A 20,554-nucleotide genomic window follows, 5' to 3' on the forward strand; every position below is an offset into this window, starting at 1 on the left:
TCCCACATGTATCAGTAGTGTTGAAAAGTTGTCGTGTGTGTTGTGTGAAATGCACCGTGTCTGTGTATTATATGTGTGTGTGTCCCGCATATAACAATAGTGTTAAAAATATGGAACAGAAAAAAAAAAGGAAACTCCATGTGACATCACTGGACACACACCTACGACATGGTTTTCACATTCTTTTTCCTGGACTTGCATAGAATATTGATGCTTACTAAGACACTATTCTGCACATGTCCTAGGTGATTTCCCTACTGAGCAGCGTGCAGAATTTCCACACATCTCATTTGCATGCGGTATCCTTTGATCATCAATCACTTTTTCAACCGTGAATATAAACATGGTATTTAACAGCGACTTTTTAACATTGAGGCCTAGGTGTCATTGTAGACAATACGCTGAAATCTTCTTCCCAGTGTGTGGCAGCGGACAAAAAAGCAAACAGGATGCTAGGAATTATTTGGAAAGGGATGGTAAATAAGACCAAAAAAAGCTACTTTACTTGGAGAATTGTGTTCAGTTCTGGTCACCATATCTCAAAAAGTTATAGCGGAATTAGAAAAGTTTTAAAGAAGAGCGATCAATATGATAAATGGGTTGGAACTCCTTGCGTATGAGGAAAGGTTAAAGAGTTTAGGGTTCTTCAACTTGGAAAACAGATGACTGATGGGGGATATGATTGAGGTTTTTGCTCATTTGAGGCAGAATTTATTGTGAGATTTTTTTGTACACATGGGGTCCTTTTACTAAGATACATAACGCTATTAATGCATAAATTAGCACGTGTTAACCAATACCGCATAAGCGTGCTGTTAGCACAGTGTCCTGCCAGTTAGCGAGCACAAATTTTCACAGTAACCACATGTTATGGGGGTTGTGAACTAAGTGGCGAATGGGCAGGAACTGCATATTACAATTAGTGTGTAGTACTTACTATGCATCAGAGTCACCTTTGTTGTTAGTACGGGTTTACTTAGCACCTCCTTAATAGGAGGCGCTAATGCAACCAAGTTTAAGCACACTGAGGAACTGTTCAGTGCGGTAATTACAGAGGACATGCTGGATACTTCCCCAGCAATTACCACACAGCCTTTGCACCTAGCGTGTTTTCATTTTTGCTGTTCAAGTACGCTAAGTGCAAATCTTAGGGCCCTGTTTACTAAGGCGTGCTAGCATTTTTAACACACGCTAAAAATTAGCATGTGCTAATGCTAGAGACACCCGTGGTTGTCTCTGGTGTTAGCACATGCTAATTGTTAGCGTGCGCTAAGGAAACATTAGTGCACCTACAGTGCAGCTTTGTAAACAGAGGCCTTAATGCACTTTAGTAAAAGATTCCTATAAAAGTCCAGGTATGCCATGGAAATGTTTCTGCTTTGGGTCTATGAGAAAAATGCTTAGACCATCAGGCCATAATGGCAGAAACCATGTTTTAAGTCCAAAGGTCTGACACTGGAAGTGGGAAAAATGGTACGACTATCTTGAATGTGGGGGATTACAAGATGCCAGGCAGCACGTTTTCATCAGAGATAGGTTTTGTCAAACTAATTAATTTCAGTGACTGGGCAGCCAGGGAGTTAGATCAGCAGTGAGCACTTGAATTAGTACTTGGATTTCATCAAGGTGTTTGACATGGTTCCACATAAACGACTTATAAATAAACTGAGCAGTGCCGATGTGGGATCCAGAAGTGATCAAATTTATTAGAAACTGGTTGAGAGGAAGGCAAAAGTAAAAAATTGAATATCAATCCTCCATGGATCTTGAGAAAAATAGCAAAAGAACAACAGAAGTGACACAAAACACATTAGACAGGCTTATTTTCAAAAGAGAAGGGCGCCCATCTTTTGACACAAATCGGGAGATGGGCGTCCTTCTCCCAGAGTTGCCCAAATCGGCATAATCGAAAGCCGATTTTGGGCATCTCCAACTGCTTTCCGTTGCGGAGACGACCAAAGTTCCCGGGGCATGTCGGAAGTGTAGCGAAGGCGGGACTGGGGCGTGCGTGCCTAACAGATGGACGTCCTCGACCAATAATGGAAAAAAGAAGGGCGTCCCTGACGATCACTTGGGCGACTTTACTTGGTCCATTTTTTCTTACGACCATGCCTCAGAAAGGTGCCCGAACTGACCAGATGACCACCGGAGGGAATCGGGGTAAAGACTCATGCGGTAACCGGGGGTAATGACCTACTCGCGTCAAAAGCCACTTGGTGCGTGTCTGCAAATAAAAATTCTTTTTCAGCCACACGTATTGGACGCGCACCAAAAATGAAATTACGGCAAGAGCCAGGCGGGAGCCAGGTGGTAACTCCATTTTGGCGTGTATTGGGCGCACGTAGGCACTTATGCAGCTTAGTAAAAGGGCCCCTTAGTTATGAGGCTCATTTTCAAAGCACATAAACTTACAAAGTTACATATGTTACTAGATAACTTTGAAAGTCTATGGGGCTGATACTCAGCCTGCAGGAAGCAGGCCAGCTAAGTCCCACAATCGGCGCTGAGTTCAGATATTCAGTACTGGGCCACTTGTGGTGACCAGCATTGAATATCTGGATATTTTTTGGCTGCTATGAACTTAACAGGCTAAGTTAATATTCAGTGCTGGCTGGTTAAGTTTATAGTGGCCAAAGATAAGTCTGCTATTTTGGTGGCTTAATTTGGCCCCTTAACTTGGCTGGCGATGTACTGTATATTACACGATATAACAGGTTAGCCGCTATGTACTGACCATAAATATTCAGTGGGAGATAACTGACTATCTCCCGCTGAATATTCTGCATTGGGGGAGAGGAGGTTCTATAAATGGTGCTCAAAAATCAGCGCTAGCATCTTATTATATAAATGAGCTGTAACAGACATGCCGCGCATGCGTCACTTCACAGGTCTCTCCCGAGCCACCCAGTGATTCTCCTCTCTCCCCTGCCCCCCCCCAGCCACCCAGCGATTCTCCTCTCTCCTGTGCCCCCCTCCAGCCACCCAGCGATTCTCCTCTCTCCTGTGCCCCCCTCCAGCCACCCAGCGATTCTCCTCGCTCCCCTGATTACCGCTGTCGAAGTGGCCACGTCATTGAAAGCCCTGCCCATCTCCAGCCTCCCCTTCAAGTTCGTTCTCTCTGAGTCCCGCCTTCTAACATCATTTCCTCTTTCCGCGAGGGCGGGACTCTGAGGGAACGAACTCGAAGGGAAGGCTAGAGACGGGCAGGGCTTTCAATAACGCAGCCGCTTCGAGGGAGGTAATCGGGAGTGAGGAGAATCACTGGGTGGCTGGGGGGGGCAGGGGAGAGAGGAGAATCGCTGGGTGGCTGGAGGGGGGGCAGGGGAGAGAGGAGAATCGCTGGGTGACTGGAGGGGGGCAGGGGAGAGAGGAGAATCGTTGGGTGGCTGGAGGGGGAGCAGGGGAGAGAGGAGAATTGCTGGGTGGCTGGAGGGGGCCAGGGGAGAGAGAAGAATCACACATACTCTCTCTCTCACAGACACACTCACACCCAGTCTCACTCTCTCTCTCTCTGTCACACACACACACTTGCACATTCACTCTCTCTCTCACACAGTCACTCTCATACACACTCTCAAACATACACACTCCGAGGAAAACCTTGCTAGCACCCGTTTCATTTGTGTCAGAAACGGGCCTTTTTTACTAGTTATTCTATAAAGCGTGCTCCAGGATCAGTGTCCTTTATAGAATAGCGCTTAAAGCCAATTCCTGCAGCCAAAGTTGAGCGCTAGTATTTACTCCCAGAGCTGTTACTTTTGTTATCTTCTCTACTTTTTTTATTGTCTTCTTTTTGTTGTTCTTGTCTTTGGATTCTCGTAGAGGTGGTTTCCTGTTTTGTTTTGGGTTGTTTTTTTGTTTTGCTTTGTTGATATTTATAGCAGCTTAAGACTGGTGCAAATGCCAGTGTCCAACTCATAGTTTCAAGTTTATTAGCAAGCTTGATATACCGCCTAAGAGAGAACTATCAGAGCGGTTTACAATGCAAAATTAATAACTAACAATAAAAGACAGAAAAGAACTCCATTGGAGATAGGAAAGAGAAAAGCAGGCACAGAAAGAAAGAAAGAAGAAGAAGAAAAAAACCGAGAGGGTCAGACAGAGGTAGGAAGTACACCATTACGTGGCAATACAAGATTCATATGATGCTATTCTATAACACTGCGTGCAACTTTTTGGCATGCCTGTGACCCACCCATGCCCCCTTTTGAGCTGTGTGATATGGGATTTGAATGCACAGTGTTATAGAACAGAACACAGGCAGACGCATGCCTAAAACCAAATTAGTGCCAATTAACACCAATTATTTGATAGTTAATGGCTCATTAGTCAATTTGTGTACGCACTATGAGGGGGTCTTACCGCTCACTAATCCGGAGCTACTGCTGGCCCAATGCAGCCGCCAAAGATAGTTCCAGCTAAAGTGCACGTCGCTCCAGATTTTTTTTTCTGTAGTGCGGCACTAACCTGGTGGTAATCAGGCATCACTGCGTGCTACCTGGATATCACCAGGTTACCACGAGAGCCATTACTGCCACCTCAATAGGTGGCAGTAAGCGCTCCTCGCTGTATGGCCATCTGGTAAAGGTTATCTCACCACATGGCCATTTTGGGGGGGGGGGGGCTTTTTACCCACTACAGTAATAAGGGCCCTGGCGCATGGGAAAAATGGCCCCCACCATTACCGCAGTGCCCTTTTTCCCGCAGCTTAGTAAAAGGACCCCTGTGTATCAATGCCAAAATTTGAGCACCATATATAGAATCCAGAGGTAAGTAGCTAGTAAATAAACCTTCTTGTTTGGTAAGGTAATTTGTATAGTATCAGTTTCAGCAAGGCAAAATCAAATGAAGCTGTGACTGAATAATATAGAGGAACAATTTTCAATTTGGAAAAAAAATGCGATACATTGCGGTTGATAACATTAATAGGTGTTTGAGCAAAACAGGCACATTTTTCTCTTGTACGTTTAGCAGTTTCAGTGTTCTCTTTGATAAAACACAAACATTAATAATGATTAACATTTGGAGCTGGACAAAGAATGGGATCTCCAACAATGTATTTCTTGTTTGGAATTGTTCTCTCGCCCATAACATCGACATGGCTGAATTTTTGTCACTGAGTAAACAGAATTTTTTGAGATAAGTCATCGCTTCATCATAATCAATACTGAAGGGTCCCACATTCTGATGTCGCTTACTCAACCCAGATCGAGACTAATTCTGTTTTCTCTAGAAATAACTTTCACTTGTTTATTGTGTTTTATACATTCCAGTACAAGATTAATTGAATAAATTAGTACAAAAGAGTATATTTTTAACATGTCTGACAAAAAATGTGGTTTTGATATTTCAGGTCTAGAATGTAACTAAAAATTGTTCCTTTCAGGCATTCAGACTGCTGGATTTAATTTACCATTTAACCAAAGCAAGAATCCATAAGCATGTTCATAAAATACTCAACATGTGTTTGATACCATGGTCTTATAGCACCACAACAGATAACTACTCTGAGAATATTGAACTCTATCCTGCATACCTTACGGTTGCAACCTGCCAACAGCATGCACATTTGGAATATCAAGAAATAAATTAAGATAAATAAAATTAAAAATAAATTGCTTTTCTTCTTTTGCATATTATGTTGCTTGTTGCACATCTTCAAATTTTGCAAATAGAGGTCATACCAACTTATAATCAGCCATGCTCAGAATTCTCCCAGTAGTCTGATACCCTAAAAATCTGACTGGTTGGGGGACCCACAGGACAGAATTGGGAACCGCTACTCTCACTTGCACATATATTAAGAAAGTAGCAACATAACCTGCTGAAATAAATCACAGGCAGTACTGGTATCATCTTTGAGTGTGAGTTACACATTTTCAAATTTTCACAGAGGCACTCAGAAAACCCCCCCCCAGATGTAAATTAGAATATTAGTGGTTCTTTGGCTTCCAACTTTTAAAGGCTTGAAGTTTTCAAAGATAGCTAACACTATTTTTTCTTTTTCTGCAGTTTCTTACTGGAACTCTCTTCCTTTAAATATTAGGATGGAGTCAAATTATTTTGCTCTTGGTAAAAAGCTTAAAACTTTTTTATTTGGTAGATTGGGGTTTATTTTGTACATTTATATTTGATATTAAATGGAATCTTCCAATGCTGTATTTATGATGTTATATTGTATAACTTAATAAATCCTCTCCCCCACCCCACCCCACTCTCCCGATCTCTGCGTCCCCGCGGAATCGGTTCAGAACTCCAGATCTGATCGTAGAAGCAAGGTTTCTTCCTGATCTAAAAGAGGAAGGTGGTTGGGGCGCCTTCCACTTCCATGAGCAAAAAGTAGCAGCTGCATTAAAATGAAGCCTTACCGTACTGGGACAGACTGAAGGTCCATCAAGCCTAGTATTCTGTTTCCAGCATTGATCAACCCAAGTCAGGAGATTGGAACTGGACCAGTCAGTATAATCATCTAGAAGTCCAAAAAAAATCCCCTAAAAACTCACCTGCTCAAGAAGGCATAAATACAGAATAATGAAATATGGCATTTTAATCAAGAAACAGACAGTTTCCAACCCCGACGCATGATCACACCCTAACATTTTGTCTGAATCACTCCAACCTATTTACCGATACTTCTTTACTGTACTTGTCACTGTAATAGTACCCCTATACTGTATTTGTTCACACCGGAGTCTGTAACCACCTCTCTGGAACTATGTAAGCCACTTTGAGCCTACTAATAAGTGGGAAACGGTGGGATACAAATGTAATAAATAAATATATGTTTTTCTTCCTGATGTAAACCGCATTGGATCCTGTTGTGGGGATACAGGGGTAAATAAGAGATGTTTTAGTATCGGTATTGAAACAAGCTGGTACATTCTTATGTTCAGATGAAGTTGCTGCTGCACAAAGAACAGCTCACTGGGATTCATGGTGACTGTGGTGTAATTTTCTTCAGCTGCTGGAAAAGCAACATTTCTAACTGACCCTTTAGACAAGCACTGTTTACACCAGGGAAGTCCCACTTATGCTCAGGGAATTACAAAGCTCACAAAACTCTGTTTCTCTGTTTAATTTCTGCACCATGGACTTGGAAAAGATTGGTTTGAATCAAGTCACAAGCCCACCTTGTTCAAGACATTTCCAAATTGGTTCACGTCTCAGTTCTACAGAACAGTATAATTGTACTTTAATTCACTGATAAAGAAATACAGCATGCAAAAGTATTACTATTTTCTTGAATGCGTGAAAAGCCATTCAAGAAAACTGAGGTGCCCTGATTTCTGTGATAGTTCCATTGTGACGGCACGGTCGTTTAATTCTAACACAGGATTTTCAAGATACATGAAATATACAAAAAGACTCATTCCAAAGGGATTTGTTCTCCTACTGTGGCTATGGGAAGAATTCCTGTTAAAGCCAGGTCATGATTGCAAAAGCAGTCCCTGTAGTTGTAGAATGGGTCTGTGTGATGTACAAAGTATAGCTCTACGTACAAGGAATTCTGGAAATGTGGCTCTTTTCTTAACTCATCTTTTTTCCTTACCACTTTGATCTCCCTATCCTCCTTTTTGTGCTAAAATAGGATGCAAAATATGTGTTGCCTGTATATTTCTTATTGTTTTTTTTATTGGATTTTTTTATGGAAGGGTTTTTTTCTAGTTTTGTATCCTAATTACTATTCAAATTTTGAGTTTGATATAATTTTGATAATGTAGAAAAGAAAAAAAAGAAAATATTTCAGATGAATGCATTAAATAGCTTTGGAGCATCAGCCAGCATTATCACATAGGAAATTACATCATACAAGGCAATATTCAGTTCCTGTGGTCGTTGATGTTTTATAATGCTATCCATGCCATTTTATAAAACTATATATTCAGCACTGTGACCACCAGTATCTATATGTACAGAAAGCCTATAGGCTCAATATTCAAAGCGATATAAGCGGACAGGAGCTTCCCGCTGCCTAAGTGGTGATATTCAGAGGCACTTAGCTGGAGAGTGCCACTGAATATCCCCACAGACCACCCAACTAAAAAGTGGGCATGTCAGGGGCAATGCTGGGAGTGGCACTGGGGAGGAGCAGGAGGTTATGTGGGTGTCAGCTAAGTGTCCTAATTTAGGATCACTCAAAAGCTGTCCTAAGTTAGGCCGCTTAGCTATGTGGGTGCCATTATTGAGCCAGTACCCATATAACCGCTCGGTCGGTTGCTGGACGTTGGACGTTGTGGCGGCACCTTTGGGTCTTCTTGGAAAGTGTTGTCCTGCCGATTCCAACTGCGAAAACGGCCTGATTTGACAGTTTGTTGGCTTCCACGTTTCATTCAGCTGTTTATCGTTGAAGATGTCAGGGAGTGAGCGGGTCGTTGTGCCAGATGCCATGGGAGCAGGAGTGGACGGAAAAAGGAGCAGATTTCAACTCCACTTCCATCATGCAATGTCATCTTGGTGTGTCCGGTCCATTTACATCTCTTCCAGCCAAAAGAGGTTCAGCCTACTCCAAGGATTCAATATATAACCTGAAGTCCTTCCTAACAACATATCTGCGGACCATTTTAGACTCTCTTATCCTTCCCCTATTTTTTTCTTCTTTCCCTGTTTCTTCTATTCTATCTACTTTAATTGTAACCGAATCACCACTGATCTGGCAATAGCCTATCAGTACTATCTTTCGAAAATCTCTGAAGACATTCTTCTTTCAACAAAGCCTACAATGAGAAGCTATAGCCTCACTAAGTCACCTCACCAATGCACTCTATTATGAACGCCTACCTTATATAACTACCCTAACCACTCTCTCCCTTCCTCTATCTTCCCTTCTGAATCGCTACACATTACTAACTGTATCCGATATCCTGCAATGACAATGTTAACAAATCTATGTAAGTCACATTGAGCCTGCAAATAGGTGGGGGAATGCAATAAATAATAATAATAAGCCACTTTGAGCCTGCAAAACTGTGGGAAAAATGTGGGGTATAAATGTGGAAAACAAATAAATAAATAACTTTTTTTTCTAAAAGAGCTTCCGAGCCCCCTCCTGCCCTCCAACAATGTCCCCCTCTGCCCCCCTCCCAAGCCCGTGGCAAGAATCCCCCCCAGAAGGTACTATTCCCATCCAGGTAGGCCCAGCCAAGTTTAATAGCCAGATAGACCCACATAAATAGCAGGTCTATCTTTGGTCGCTATAACTTAGTTGGTCAGATGATGAATATCGGCTTAACCGGCTATGTGCACAGCGGCCAACCCTCCCCCCCCCCCCCCCCCCCCCAGGAAATTCAGTGCTGTTCACCGGATATGGCCAGGCATTGAGGGGTCCTTTTACTAAGGTGCGCTGAAAAATGGCCCGTGGTAGTGTAGGCATGTGTTTTGGGCCTAAAAGGGACGTGTGGCAAAATGTAAATTGGTGCGCGTCCATTTTGGGGCTGAGACCTTACTGCCAGCCATTGACTTAGCGGTAAGTTCTCAAGCATTAATCGGGCGGTAATGGTCAACGTGCATTCAAATGCCGATTTCCACCTGCGCGCCAGAAAATGAAAATATTTTTATTTTCTGGCATGCATAGTGGATGTGTGTCAAAAATGAAATAACCACCTGGGCCACATGGTAGCCGGGCAGTGACTTGGAATTAACACACATTGGGTGCATATAGGCACTTACGCGGCTTAGTAAAAGGGCCTCTGAATTTCCGGATAACTCCTGCGGTCTGAACATGGCCCCTACAGTATACCTACTTGGAGCTTATTCCTTAAAGTAGGCACCTATTTTCTTCATAACATGCTAAGAACATACCCATAGAACTGATGTAAATGATTGTGCCAAGATCACTAAAGAATGCATGTAGGTTAATCTATATGTATATAAATGTACACCCTGCCCATGTGAATGCCCACCTGCAAACTATGTGGCATCGCATTTAGATGCCATTTTGCAGAAGAGTGTGCTGCTGATGTAAATACCAGTATTCAGGTTATTTATATGTGTTCTTGGCACCCTCCTTATAAAATTACCCCCCGAGTCCTGAAAATCTGTGATGAGCACCTAATTTTGTTCTCTGCCCTAAATCCACTCCTTTTTAGGCACCTGAATTTAGGAGTTTAATAAAAATTTTGAGCATAAATTTAGGCACTTAATACATTTTCAAAGGCTTGGGAGCCTAATCCTTTCAAACTGACCCCATATACCATATTTTCACGTATATAACCCATGGGTTATACACAACTGTACATTTAGAACAGGATATGTGCAAGGTATACAAAAGGTGTGGGCAACACAAGTACATACATTCCCAGATGATAAACTTCTCATCCACAGAGAATAAGCGTCCAGCTTCTGTTTCCATGTTCTTTTGAATACTCTATCACCGAAAAACTTAGTCGGACATATATGACTTCCTTTTCGGCATAGTTAAGATAAGCCTTATGTAGAATTGAATTGAATTGTTGCCTTATAAAGCCAATCCCACATCAACTGACATCACCCAGCCTTGCTTTCTGCAAGGCGTGCATATCTACATTCTGCATATATAAGGCTGCGGGGTATACACAAACGTATATACAAACAGGCCAATTTAATGTGGGCTATACATGAGTGCAGGTTATATGCGTGAAAATACAGTAGTGTGCTCATAAACTGTTGTTAATAAATGCACATCCTTAAAATCTATATTTTGAAAAAATTAGTTGAGCATTTTGTGTGGAAAATATTTAACTTTGATGGCATCTGGAATGAAAGAGGGATAATTTATACTTTTTGTGGTACAGTATCAGCCTTATTTTCGAAAGTGATGGGCGCCCAGATTTCGACCCAAATCGGGAGATAGGCGCCCATCTCACAAAGGCGCCCAAATCGGTATAATCGAAAGCCGATTTTGGTCGTCTTCAACTGCAATCTGTCGCGGAAACGGGCAAAGTTGACGGAGCGTGTCGGAGGCGTGGTGAAGGCGGGACTGGGGCGTGTTTATCGGCCGAGGAGAGATGGGCGCCTTCGGCCGATAATCGAAAAAAGAAAGGCATTTTTAGCACTGATTTGGGGCATTTTTAGACCCTTTTGTTTTTCATGAACAAGTCCCAAAAAAGTGCCCTAAATGACCAGATGACCACCGGAGGGAATCGGGGATGACCACCCCTGACTTCCCCAGTGGTCACTAACCCCCTCCCACCATTAAAAAAAAACAGCTTTAACAACTTTTTTTGCCAGCCTGTATGCCAGCCTCAAATGCCATACCCAGCTCCATCACAGCAGTATGCAGGTCCCTGGAGCAGTTGTTAGTGGGTGCAGTGGACTTCACTCAGGTGGACCCAGGCCCACCCCCCCCCCTACCTGTTACACTTGTGGTGGTAAATGGGAGCCCTCCAAATCGCCCCCAAAACCCACTGTACTCACATGTAGGTGTCCCCCTTCAGCCATAAGGGCTATGGTAATGGTGTAGAGTTGTGGGCAGTGGGTTTTGGCGGGGATTTGAGGGACTCAGCACCCAAGGGATATGAGCTATGGATTTGGGAGGTATTTAACTTTTTTTTATTACTTGTTACAAGTGCCCCCTAGGGTGCCCGGTTGGTGTCCGCGCATGTGAGGAGGACCAGTGCACTACGAATCCTGGCCCCTCCCATGACCCAATGCCTTGGATTTGTTCGTTTTTGAGCTGGGCGCCTTCGGTTTCCATTATCACTGAAAAACGAAACCGCCCAGCTCAAATCCGCACAAGTCCAATGCATTTGCCGGGCACCAACCGTATTATCGAAAAAAAAGATGGGCGCCCATTTTTTTCAAAAATACGGACTGTCCCGCCCCTTCACGTACCCGTTCTCGGACTTAGACACCCATGGAGATGGGTGTTCGCGTTCAATTATGCCCCTCTATGTGACACAATTTTAAGGATTTAGAGATTTAATTGAGGAGATTTAACTAATTACCTATAGGTCAATATTCAGCCTGCAGCGGTCAGAATTGTTTTTTTAAACCGCTAAAATAGACCCATATATTCAGTGTCAGGCCATATCTGACACCTGATGTTTGGCAGTGCCTGGAAGTTATGCGGGCGTAACCAGAATTCAGTATCATAGCTGCATAGCTCTCCAGGCAAAGTTAGGACTGCAATTTAAAACTGTCCTACTTTCCTGGTTAGCTATTCAGGCACCAGCTCCGAATATCACCTTTGACAACATTACCCCTAGCTCCACTCATACTCCACCCCAGACCACCCTGGTATTAAACAGGAAGTACCACAGTGGCCAGAAGAACTGCCCAGTTAAGTGCCGCTGAATATCCCCTCCTAACACGCTCAGCACATTTTGAATTCTAGGCTCATACCGGTTAGGAGCAGCAAACCACTAATATCCATTCATATTTTTTAGATATCCCATCACTATTATGCTTGCATTGTATTTTATCTCAGTTATTTTGAATTTCAGTGCTGTTCAATGTATGTATTTTTTATCCTGCTTCACAGTAGTCTTATTAGGTTTCAGAAGTACATAAGTATTGCCATACCTAGACAGACCGAAGGTCCATCAAGCCCAGCATCCTGTTTCCAACAGTGGCCAATCCAGATCACAAGTACCTGGCAAGATCCCAAAACAGTATGATATATTTTTTGCTGCTTATTCTAGAAATAAGCAGTGGATTTTCCCCAAGTCCGTTTTAATAATGATCTATGGACTTTTCCTGTAGGAAGCCATCCAAACCTTTTTTAAACCCCGCTAAGCTAACCGATTTTACTAGATTCACTGGCAACGAATTGCATGTTGAGTGAAGAAATATTTTCTCTGATTCATTTTAAATTTACTACTTTCTAGCTTCATTGCGTGACTCCTAGTCCTAGTATTTTTGGGAAGAGTAAACAAGCGATTCACGTTTACCCGTTCCAGTCTACTCATTGTTTTATAGACCTCTATCATATCTTCCCTCAGCCATCTTTTCTCCAAGCTGAAGAGCCCTAGCCACTTTAGCCTTTCCTCATAGGGAAGTCGTCCCATCCTCTTTATCATTTTCGTTGCCCTTCTCTGTACCATTTCTAATTCCACTATATCTTTTTTGAGATGCGGTGACCAGAATTGCACCCAATATTTGAAGTGCGGTCACACCATGGAGTGATACAAAGGCATTATAACATCCTCTTTTTTGTTTTCCATTCCTTTCCTAATAATACCTAACATTCTATTTGCTTTCTTAGCCGCCGCCGCACACTGATCAGAGGGTTTCAACGTATTATCAACGATGATGCCTAGATCCCTTTCCCATTCAGTGACTCCTAATATGGAACCTTCCATTACTAAATTAGTAAATGATCTAGATATGAGCATAACTAGTGAGGTAATTAAATTTGCCGATGACACAAAGTTATTCAAAGTTGTTAAATCGCAAGTGGATTGTGAAAAATTACAAGAGGACCTTACGAGACTGGGAGACTGGGCATCCAAATGGCAGATAATGTTTAATGTGCGCAAGTGCAAAGTGATGCATGTTGGAAAGAGGAACCTGAATTATAGCTACATGATGCAAGGTTCTGAGTTAGGAGTCACCGACCAGGAGAAGGATCTAGGAGCCATTGTTGATAATACGTTGAAACACTCTGCTCAGTGTGCTACAGCGGCAAAGAAAGCAAATAGAATGTTAGGTATTATTAGGAAAGGAATGGAAAATAAAAATGAGGATGTTATAATGCCTTTGTATCACTCCATGTGCGACCGCACCTTGAATAATGTGTGCAATTCTGGTCACCGCATCTCAAAAAAGATATAGTGGAATTAGAAAAGGTACAGAGAAGGGCAACAAAAATGATAAAGGGCATGGGATGACTTCCTTATGAGGCCAGCTGAAATGGCTAGAGCTCTTCAGCTTGGAGAAAAGATGGCTAAGCAGAGATATAATAGAGTTATATAAAATAATGAGTGGAATGGGTATACGTGAATCGCTTGTTTACTCTTTTCAAAAATACTAGCACTAGGAGGCACACAATGAAGCTACAAAATAGTAAATTTAAAATGAATCAGAGAAAATATTTCTTCACTCATTGTGTAATTAAACTCTGGAATTGTATAAAGAATGTGGTAAAAGCAGTTAGCTTAGTGGGGTTTAAAAAAGGTTTGGCTAGCTTCCTAAAAGAAAAGTCCATAATAAAATGGACTTGGAAAAATCCACTGCTTATTTCTAGGATAAGCATTTTAAAATGTACTGTTTTGGGATCTTGCCAGGTATTTGTGACCTGGATTGGCCACTGTTGGAAACAAGATACTGGGCTTGATGGATCTTCGGTCTGTCCCAGTATGGCGATACTTATGCAGTTATGTACTTATTCACTAAGTGTATTCTGTAATGAACTGCACTTAAATTCTAATTTGTGCAGTTCAAAAGGCGTGTGGCTTTGGGCGGGGAAATGGGCATTCTGTGGGCATTCCCAAATTTACATGCGGTTATAGAATATGGCGCAGTGCGCGTAAATCAACATGTGGGGATTTACACCACATTTTCATTGGTATAAATGGAGGAGAACATATTCTATGTACCATGCCTAAATCTGGGTGCCACTTATAAAATACGCTTAGGCACAAATATTTACTGCATGCATTTTTTGCACATTATATAGAATCTGACCCTATAAATAGAATCCAGGGATGGACAATGCCTCTAAACCCATTCTCTGCCAATGACATGCCGGCTGCAAAAAATATATTTGAAAGATAGCTACTGTGCGGGTTAGTGTGCACCAACAGGTAAAATTTTGCAGTAGCCTGTTTTTGGCGCCCTAACCACGTGTTAGGACTTAACACCCTTTAATAAAAGGGCCCTTAAGTTTACTAAAAGACTCAACTCTCAAGAAGATAAAGTGAAAAGGCTGGAATCTAATGGACAGTGCTGAAAGACAATGGTTGGTTTATTTGCTTATTTACTGATTTATTTTTTGCATACTTGCATCAAGTGTTTGCAGCATATAGAGGGGCATAATTGAACGAAAACGCCTATCTCCATGGGCGTTTATCTCCAAGAACGGGTCCGTGAAGGGGCGGACCGAACCGTATTTTGGGAAAAAATAGACGCCCATGTTTTATTCAACAATGTGTGAGCTGGGCATTTTTGTTTTTCAGCGATAATGGAAAATGAAAGCGCCCAGCTCAAAAACGAATAAATCCAAGGCATTTGTTCGTGGGAGGGGCCAGGATTCGTAGTGCACTGGTCCCCCTCACATGCCAGGACATCAACCGGGCACCCTAGGGGGCATTTTTACAAAACCAAACAAAAAGGTAAAAGAGCTCCCAGGTGCATAGCACCCTTCCCTTGTGTGTTGAGCCCCCCAAATCCCCCTCAAAACCCACTGCCCACAAGTCTACACCATTACTATAGCCCTAAGGAGTGAAGGGGGGCACCTACATGTGGGTACAGTGGGTTTGGGGGGGGTTGGACGACTAATAAGCATTAAGCAGCACAATTGTAACAGGTAGGGGGGATGGGCCTGGGTCCACCTGCCTGAAGTCCACTGCACCCCCTAACAACTCCTCCAGTGACCTGCATACTGCTGTCAGGGAGCTGGGTATGACATTTGAGGGTGAAAATAAAAAGTTGAGAAACTTCATTTTTTGTGGTGGGAGGGGGTTAGTGACCACTGGGGGAGTCAGGGGAGGTCATCCCCGATTTCCTCCAGTGGTCATCTGGTCATTTAGGGCACTTTTTGGGGCCTTATTCGTGAAAAAACAGGGTCCAAGAAAAGTGTCCTAAATTCTAGCTAAAAACGCATACTTTTTTCCCATTATCGGTGAAATGCGCCCATCTCTGTTCGGCAGATAACCACGCCCCAGTTCCGCCTTCGCCACACCTCTGACACGCCCCCATCAACTTTGTCCTCATCCGCGACGGATTGCAGTTGAAAACGTCCAAAAATCGGCTTTCGATTATACCGCTTTATTCGTTTTTGTGAGATAAACGTCCATCTCCCGATTTAGGTCGGAACTTGGGCGTTTTTCTCGTTCGATTATAAGCAGGATAGTCAGATGCAGGAATCAACTGTGTGATCAACTTCTTCAAATCTCCAATAGTATTTGCTTATGGCATGTTTAAACAATATTTGCCCCCTCCGAAGGGACACCATCTTGCAAGTGGTGGAGGGGCTTCCGTGTTTCAATGACTCAGAGGGCTATGCTGTAGGGTTACCCATATCAGACAGGCCTCTGAGTAGAAACCAGACAAAGAGTGTCCCAACCTGGAGGATCCAAGATGGCGTTGAGGGAGGACGTACGCTAGTTGAGTTCCCGTTTTACACCAGAATGCCTGAAGAAGAAGGCGCGCTCCCCAGAGAATGGGGAAGAGAAAAGGCAAAGCCGTGGTGCTGTCCTCCTCAAACATGGCTGGGGTTCCCACCACTTCTCAGTCTATTTTGGAGAGATTCGGGGTCATAACGTCGGGGATATCGGTTCTTGCTTCGGGGAACAGCAAGGCTTTATTGCCGAATCTCAGTGGAGGGCACTTTGAGTCCCCCTGTTGGCACGACCCCTCCAAGACCCGGAAATAGTAATGCTTCGCTATGGAGGTCAATAATGGAAACGCCCGAAGTGGGTTAGGATTTTCATGTGACCCGAGGAGGTCCTGGCGCAGCATCGACTCCGGATAATAAACCAACTGGGGGATTGGAGAGTGAGCTCTTCCCCCCCAAATTTATCTGGAGCGGTTTCTGTGGAGAAATTGGACTTGGTGAAGCCAATAATGTCATAAAGGACGTATTATAGGAACTGCAGCAGAATGTGAATAACTGTCTTCTTCAGATGTTTACAATTTTTCACTATTTGAGTTAAAGAATTTATATTAATACTTATCTAACAAAGTGGAAGTCCAAGATATAAAAATAGAGACTCTGATTATGGAAATGGCTTCTCTATGAAAATTAGATAATTTGGTAATGAAGAATAGTTATCTTTCTTGTAAAAATTGGAATTTCTGGAGAACCAATTAAGGGAAAATATCTTGAGAATGATAAATTTACCTATAATATCCTATATATCAGCTACTGAATTCTTTAAGAAATATTTCTCTGATACTTTGCTAATACCTTCTGATAGCCACCTTTTGGTGACTAAAATTATATTTCCTTTAAAATCTTCTTTATCAGAGAAAAGAGATGTAAGTTTAACTGACCATTTGGAAAATTCAGAAGTTATAGAGTTATATTATTAATGACTTTCGTCTTTGATTAGATAGGAACAACGTTTTGAAATTGTATTTCTGATACATGGTTGATAGTTTTTTGGGTTCAAAGATGCATATATTTCCTGACACATCAAGGGAATCGCAGACTGGGAGGTGTGAAGTCTTGGCTCTTAAGCCAGGAATCATTGCCCCAGGTGGGACCTTCCTAGCACGATTCCCTTGTAAGTGTTTTATTTTCCTTATTACTTATTTGTTTGAACCTAAGAAATTATAAGAGTTTGTGGAAACAGATGAAGAATCCTCTGCAGCAACTTCCTTCAGTTACCACTGTACCGGCTGCAATAATCGATTAACCTTCCTCCCTCAGAAAATGTGAAGTGTAAGATTAACCATTTTGAGGTTTTCTTATTTTCTTTAAGATTGTTTTCCTGATCTTGGATCTTCCAATTGTGGACAATTATGTAAATATATATAGCTGAGAGAAAAGTTTTCCTTTTTATATAAATTTCTGTATTTCCTTACATTTATGTGATAAATGTGAATGTAATTAAGTAAAATGATTAAAAAAAAAATAAAACAATATTTGCTGAAAGTCCTAAAGTTTCTGGGAACCTCCTTTCCTCCTACATCCAAGATATATTACTTCCGTCAAACTTAGAGAAAAACAGTTGATGCAGAGCAATCTGAACTGTCCTTTGATAGTTTAGAGTTATCTGGTTTCTTGGAGAGATCAGGATTATAGGACATGGTATCTGCAATCTGCACCTAGCTTCAAACTCTGACAGGGAATAGCTGCCTAAAGCATTTCTCACATTTAGGGAGGCATTATTCTTAAATTGTAAGATTCATATGTTTCCAGATGTGGCTTGGAATACCCAGAGGGACAGAAAGCAATTTCTATTATTGAGGCTTAAGTTGTTGCAGATGGGAGCCATGTTTATGTTACAATTTCCGTGAAAATGTATAGTTAAATTTCAAGGGGTCTACTATGTATTTTTCAATCCACCCCAATTGTGTGCATTTGTGAATTGCAGACCACCGCCTTCCCAGAAGCCTTCACTGGGACTCTATAAGGGCTGGTAAGATGGACACAGATGCTAATTGTCCAGACTTTTTCTATTTTCCTAGAGCAATTTATAGATCTTGGTTCCCACCTCGTACATTGATGAACTACGGATTTCTTTGCTTCTGACTTGTGTGTTAGTGATTCCAGCTTTTAGGTTTGGCTTCTGTGTTTCTGAAAAGAAGTACTGCTTGGCTGTGTTGTGTGGGAAATGATAGGATACATTTAAAAACTATGATTGCTGATTCTCAAATATGGTATAAGGTGTCATTCTATGACTTGGCGCTTTAATGTACAGAATACGAGCACTTATACATGTAAATGTACACCTTCCTGTGAAAGTGCCAGCAGGGCTCCTAATCTCTATTTTATAAGGGTGTACTTAAGAGGCATAACACTTAAATGCAAGGGAGACTCACACATGGGTGAAGCATGGACAGGGTATAGGTGTGTCTCCTGCTTAACTGGTTAACAAACAGAATTCGGTAAGTTACATGTGTCCCTGCTGCATTTACACATCCACAGTTACACCAGGGGGCTCATTTTCGAAAAAGAAAAAAACATAAATTGCCTTAAAGCAGCATTTGGGCGTTTTGCTTGCCAAACGTTCAAATTGATATTTTTGAAACCTATTTTGCAAACATTTATCTATGCATTTTATCTGCAGTGCATCCAAATCACGAGGGGTGTGCTGGAGGTGGGATTTGGGCGTTCCTAACACTTGGACATGTTTCTGCCATAATGGAACAAAAATAAAACATGCAAGACTAAATCTAAGGTGTTTTGAGCTAGACCTGTTTTAATAATGACTAAGCCACAAAAAGTGCCCTAAATGACCAGCTGACCACTGGAGGAATAAAGGAATGCCCCCCTTACTCCCCAGTGGTCACTGACTCCCTCTCACCCCCCCCCCCCCCCCCAAAGATGTAAAAGAAACAGTGCATACCAGTCTCTATGACAGCTTCAGATGTTATAGCCAGTCCCATTAGAGCAGAAAGCAGGTCCCTGGAGTAGCCTAGTGGTCGATACACTGTGCTGTAGAGAAGGAAGTCCAGGCCCATATCCCACTCTTAACTATTATACTTGTCAGACATCCCCCAAAACTACTGTACCCACATATCGGTGACACCTGCAACCATAAGGGCTATGGTAGTGGTGTACAGTTGGGTACAGTAGGTTTTAGGTGGGGTTTGGAGGGCTCCCCATACAATATAAGGGGGCAACAGTGAGATGTTTATCTGGAAGCTTTTATGTCCACTGCTTTTAAGCCCACTGCAGGGGTCCACTAGGGTGCCCAACTGCTCTGCTAGGATGTCTATGTGGCCAGTCTACTAAGAACGCTGACTCCTCCTACATCCCAATGGCTTGATTTTGTGTGTTTTTCACTTGGGCATTTTTTTTTTTTTTCGAAAATGGACCAAAAAGATAAACACATAAAGCATAAAAACATCTAGCAAGTGGCCATTTTTGAAAAAAAAAATAGATGTTTTGCTACTTTAAAAATCACTAAATTCGCTATTCGGATTCTGGACATTTTCAGCATAACATTCAAAGTCAGACTTAGACCTTAGACATCATATCAAAAAAGCCCCTCCAGGTCTATGACTGCGTAAATGTAAAGCACACTGATAATGGGTTATGTTAGTATTCTATAACAGAATCTGGGCACCCAGGAGCCATTATAAATTAGGTTCTCGGTGTGTGGTATGGGGCAGCCTAAATGGAGACACCCACTTACAGCATTGCCCCATTCTATATCTAATATGTGATATCCTTTATCAGAAGCAGCTGCAAATAAGTTATTTAATATCTGGAGTGTAGAGTCACCAGGGCCGGCACTTCCTAATAGAGGTTCAAATGTGCTGAGCATTTTCCTGATAGTCATTTTGTTTTGATCTGATGAAGGGATTGTTAGCTCCTGAAAACTAGCCAAGAAATGTATTTAGTGAAATAAAAAGGTATTACCTGATAGTTTTGTTTGTTTACTGAGCTTTTCTTCCTTCCATAAACACAAAACGGGGGAAGCCAGTATCAGTCATAATAGACTCCCGGTGGAGGGTTCTGGGGGCGTTATCTAGAACTGGCCACTTTCTATAGTTCCCTTCTCGTCATTAAGGAAATATTCCAGCACCCTTGAAGTCTTTGTGTAACCAGTTTATCATTGTATAAATGCCCCATTCAGATGTAAGCAGCCATTGACATCACTTTAGTTGACGTGATGTCAGATTTTAGACTCAGTCAAAACAGTGGTGTTTCAGGCTGCTCTTTGCTCCAATAACAAATGTTCTTATACTTTAAGAAGCTTGCAAGAAACTATGGCAGAAGGAAATGATTGGAATTTGTGTGTGT

At 42.1% G+C, this 20,554-nt stretch overlaps 1 protein-coding gene across 3 annotated transcripts in view; it reads left to right on the forward strand.

Moving 5' to 3' along the window:
* The window catches only part of NR5A2 (nuclear receptor subfamily 5 group A member 2), a 258,807-nt gene that overhangs the window by 140,406 nt on the left and 97,847 nt on the right, over positions 1-20,554 (forward strand). The gene's annotated exons all lie outside the window — the stretch shown is intronic.

This window comes from Microcaecilia unicolor, chromosome 6 (assembly GCF_901765095.1).
Source record: "Microcaecilia unicolor chromosome 6, aMicUni1.1, whole genome shotgun sequence".
NCBI lineage: Eukaryota > Metazoa > Chordata > Amphibia > Gymnophiona > Siphonopidae > Microcaecilia > Microcaecilia unicolor.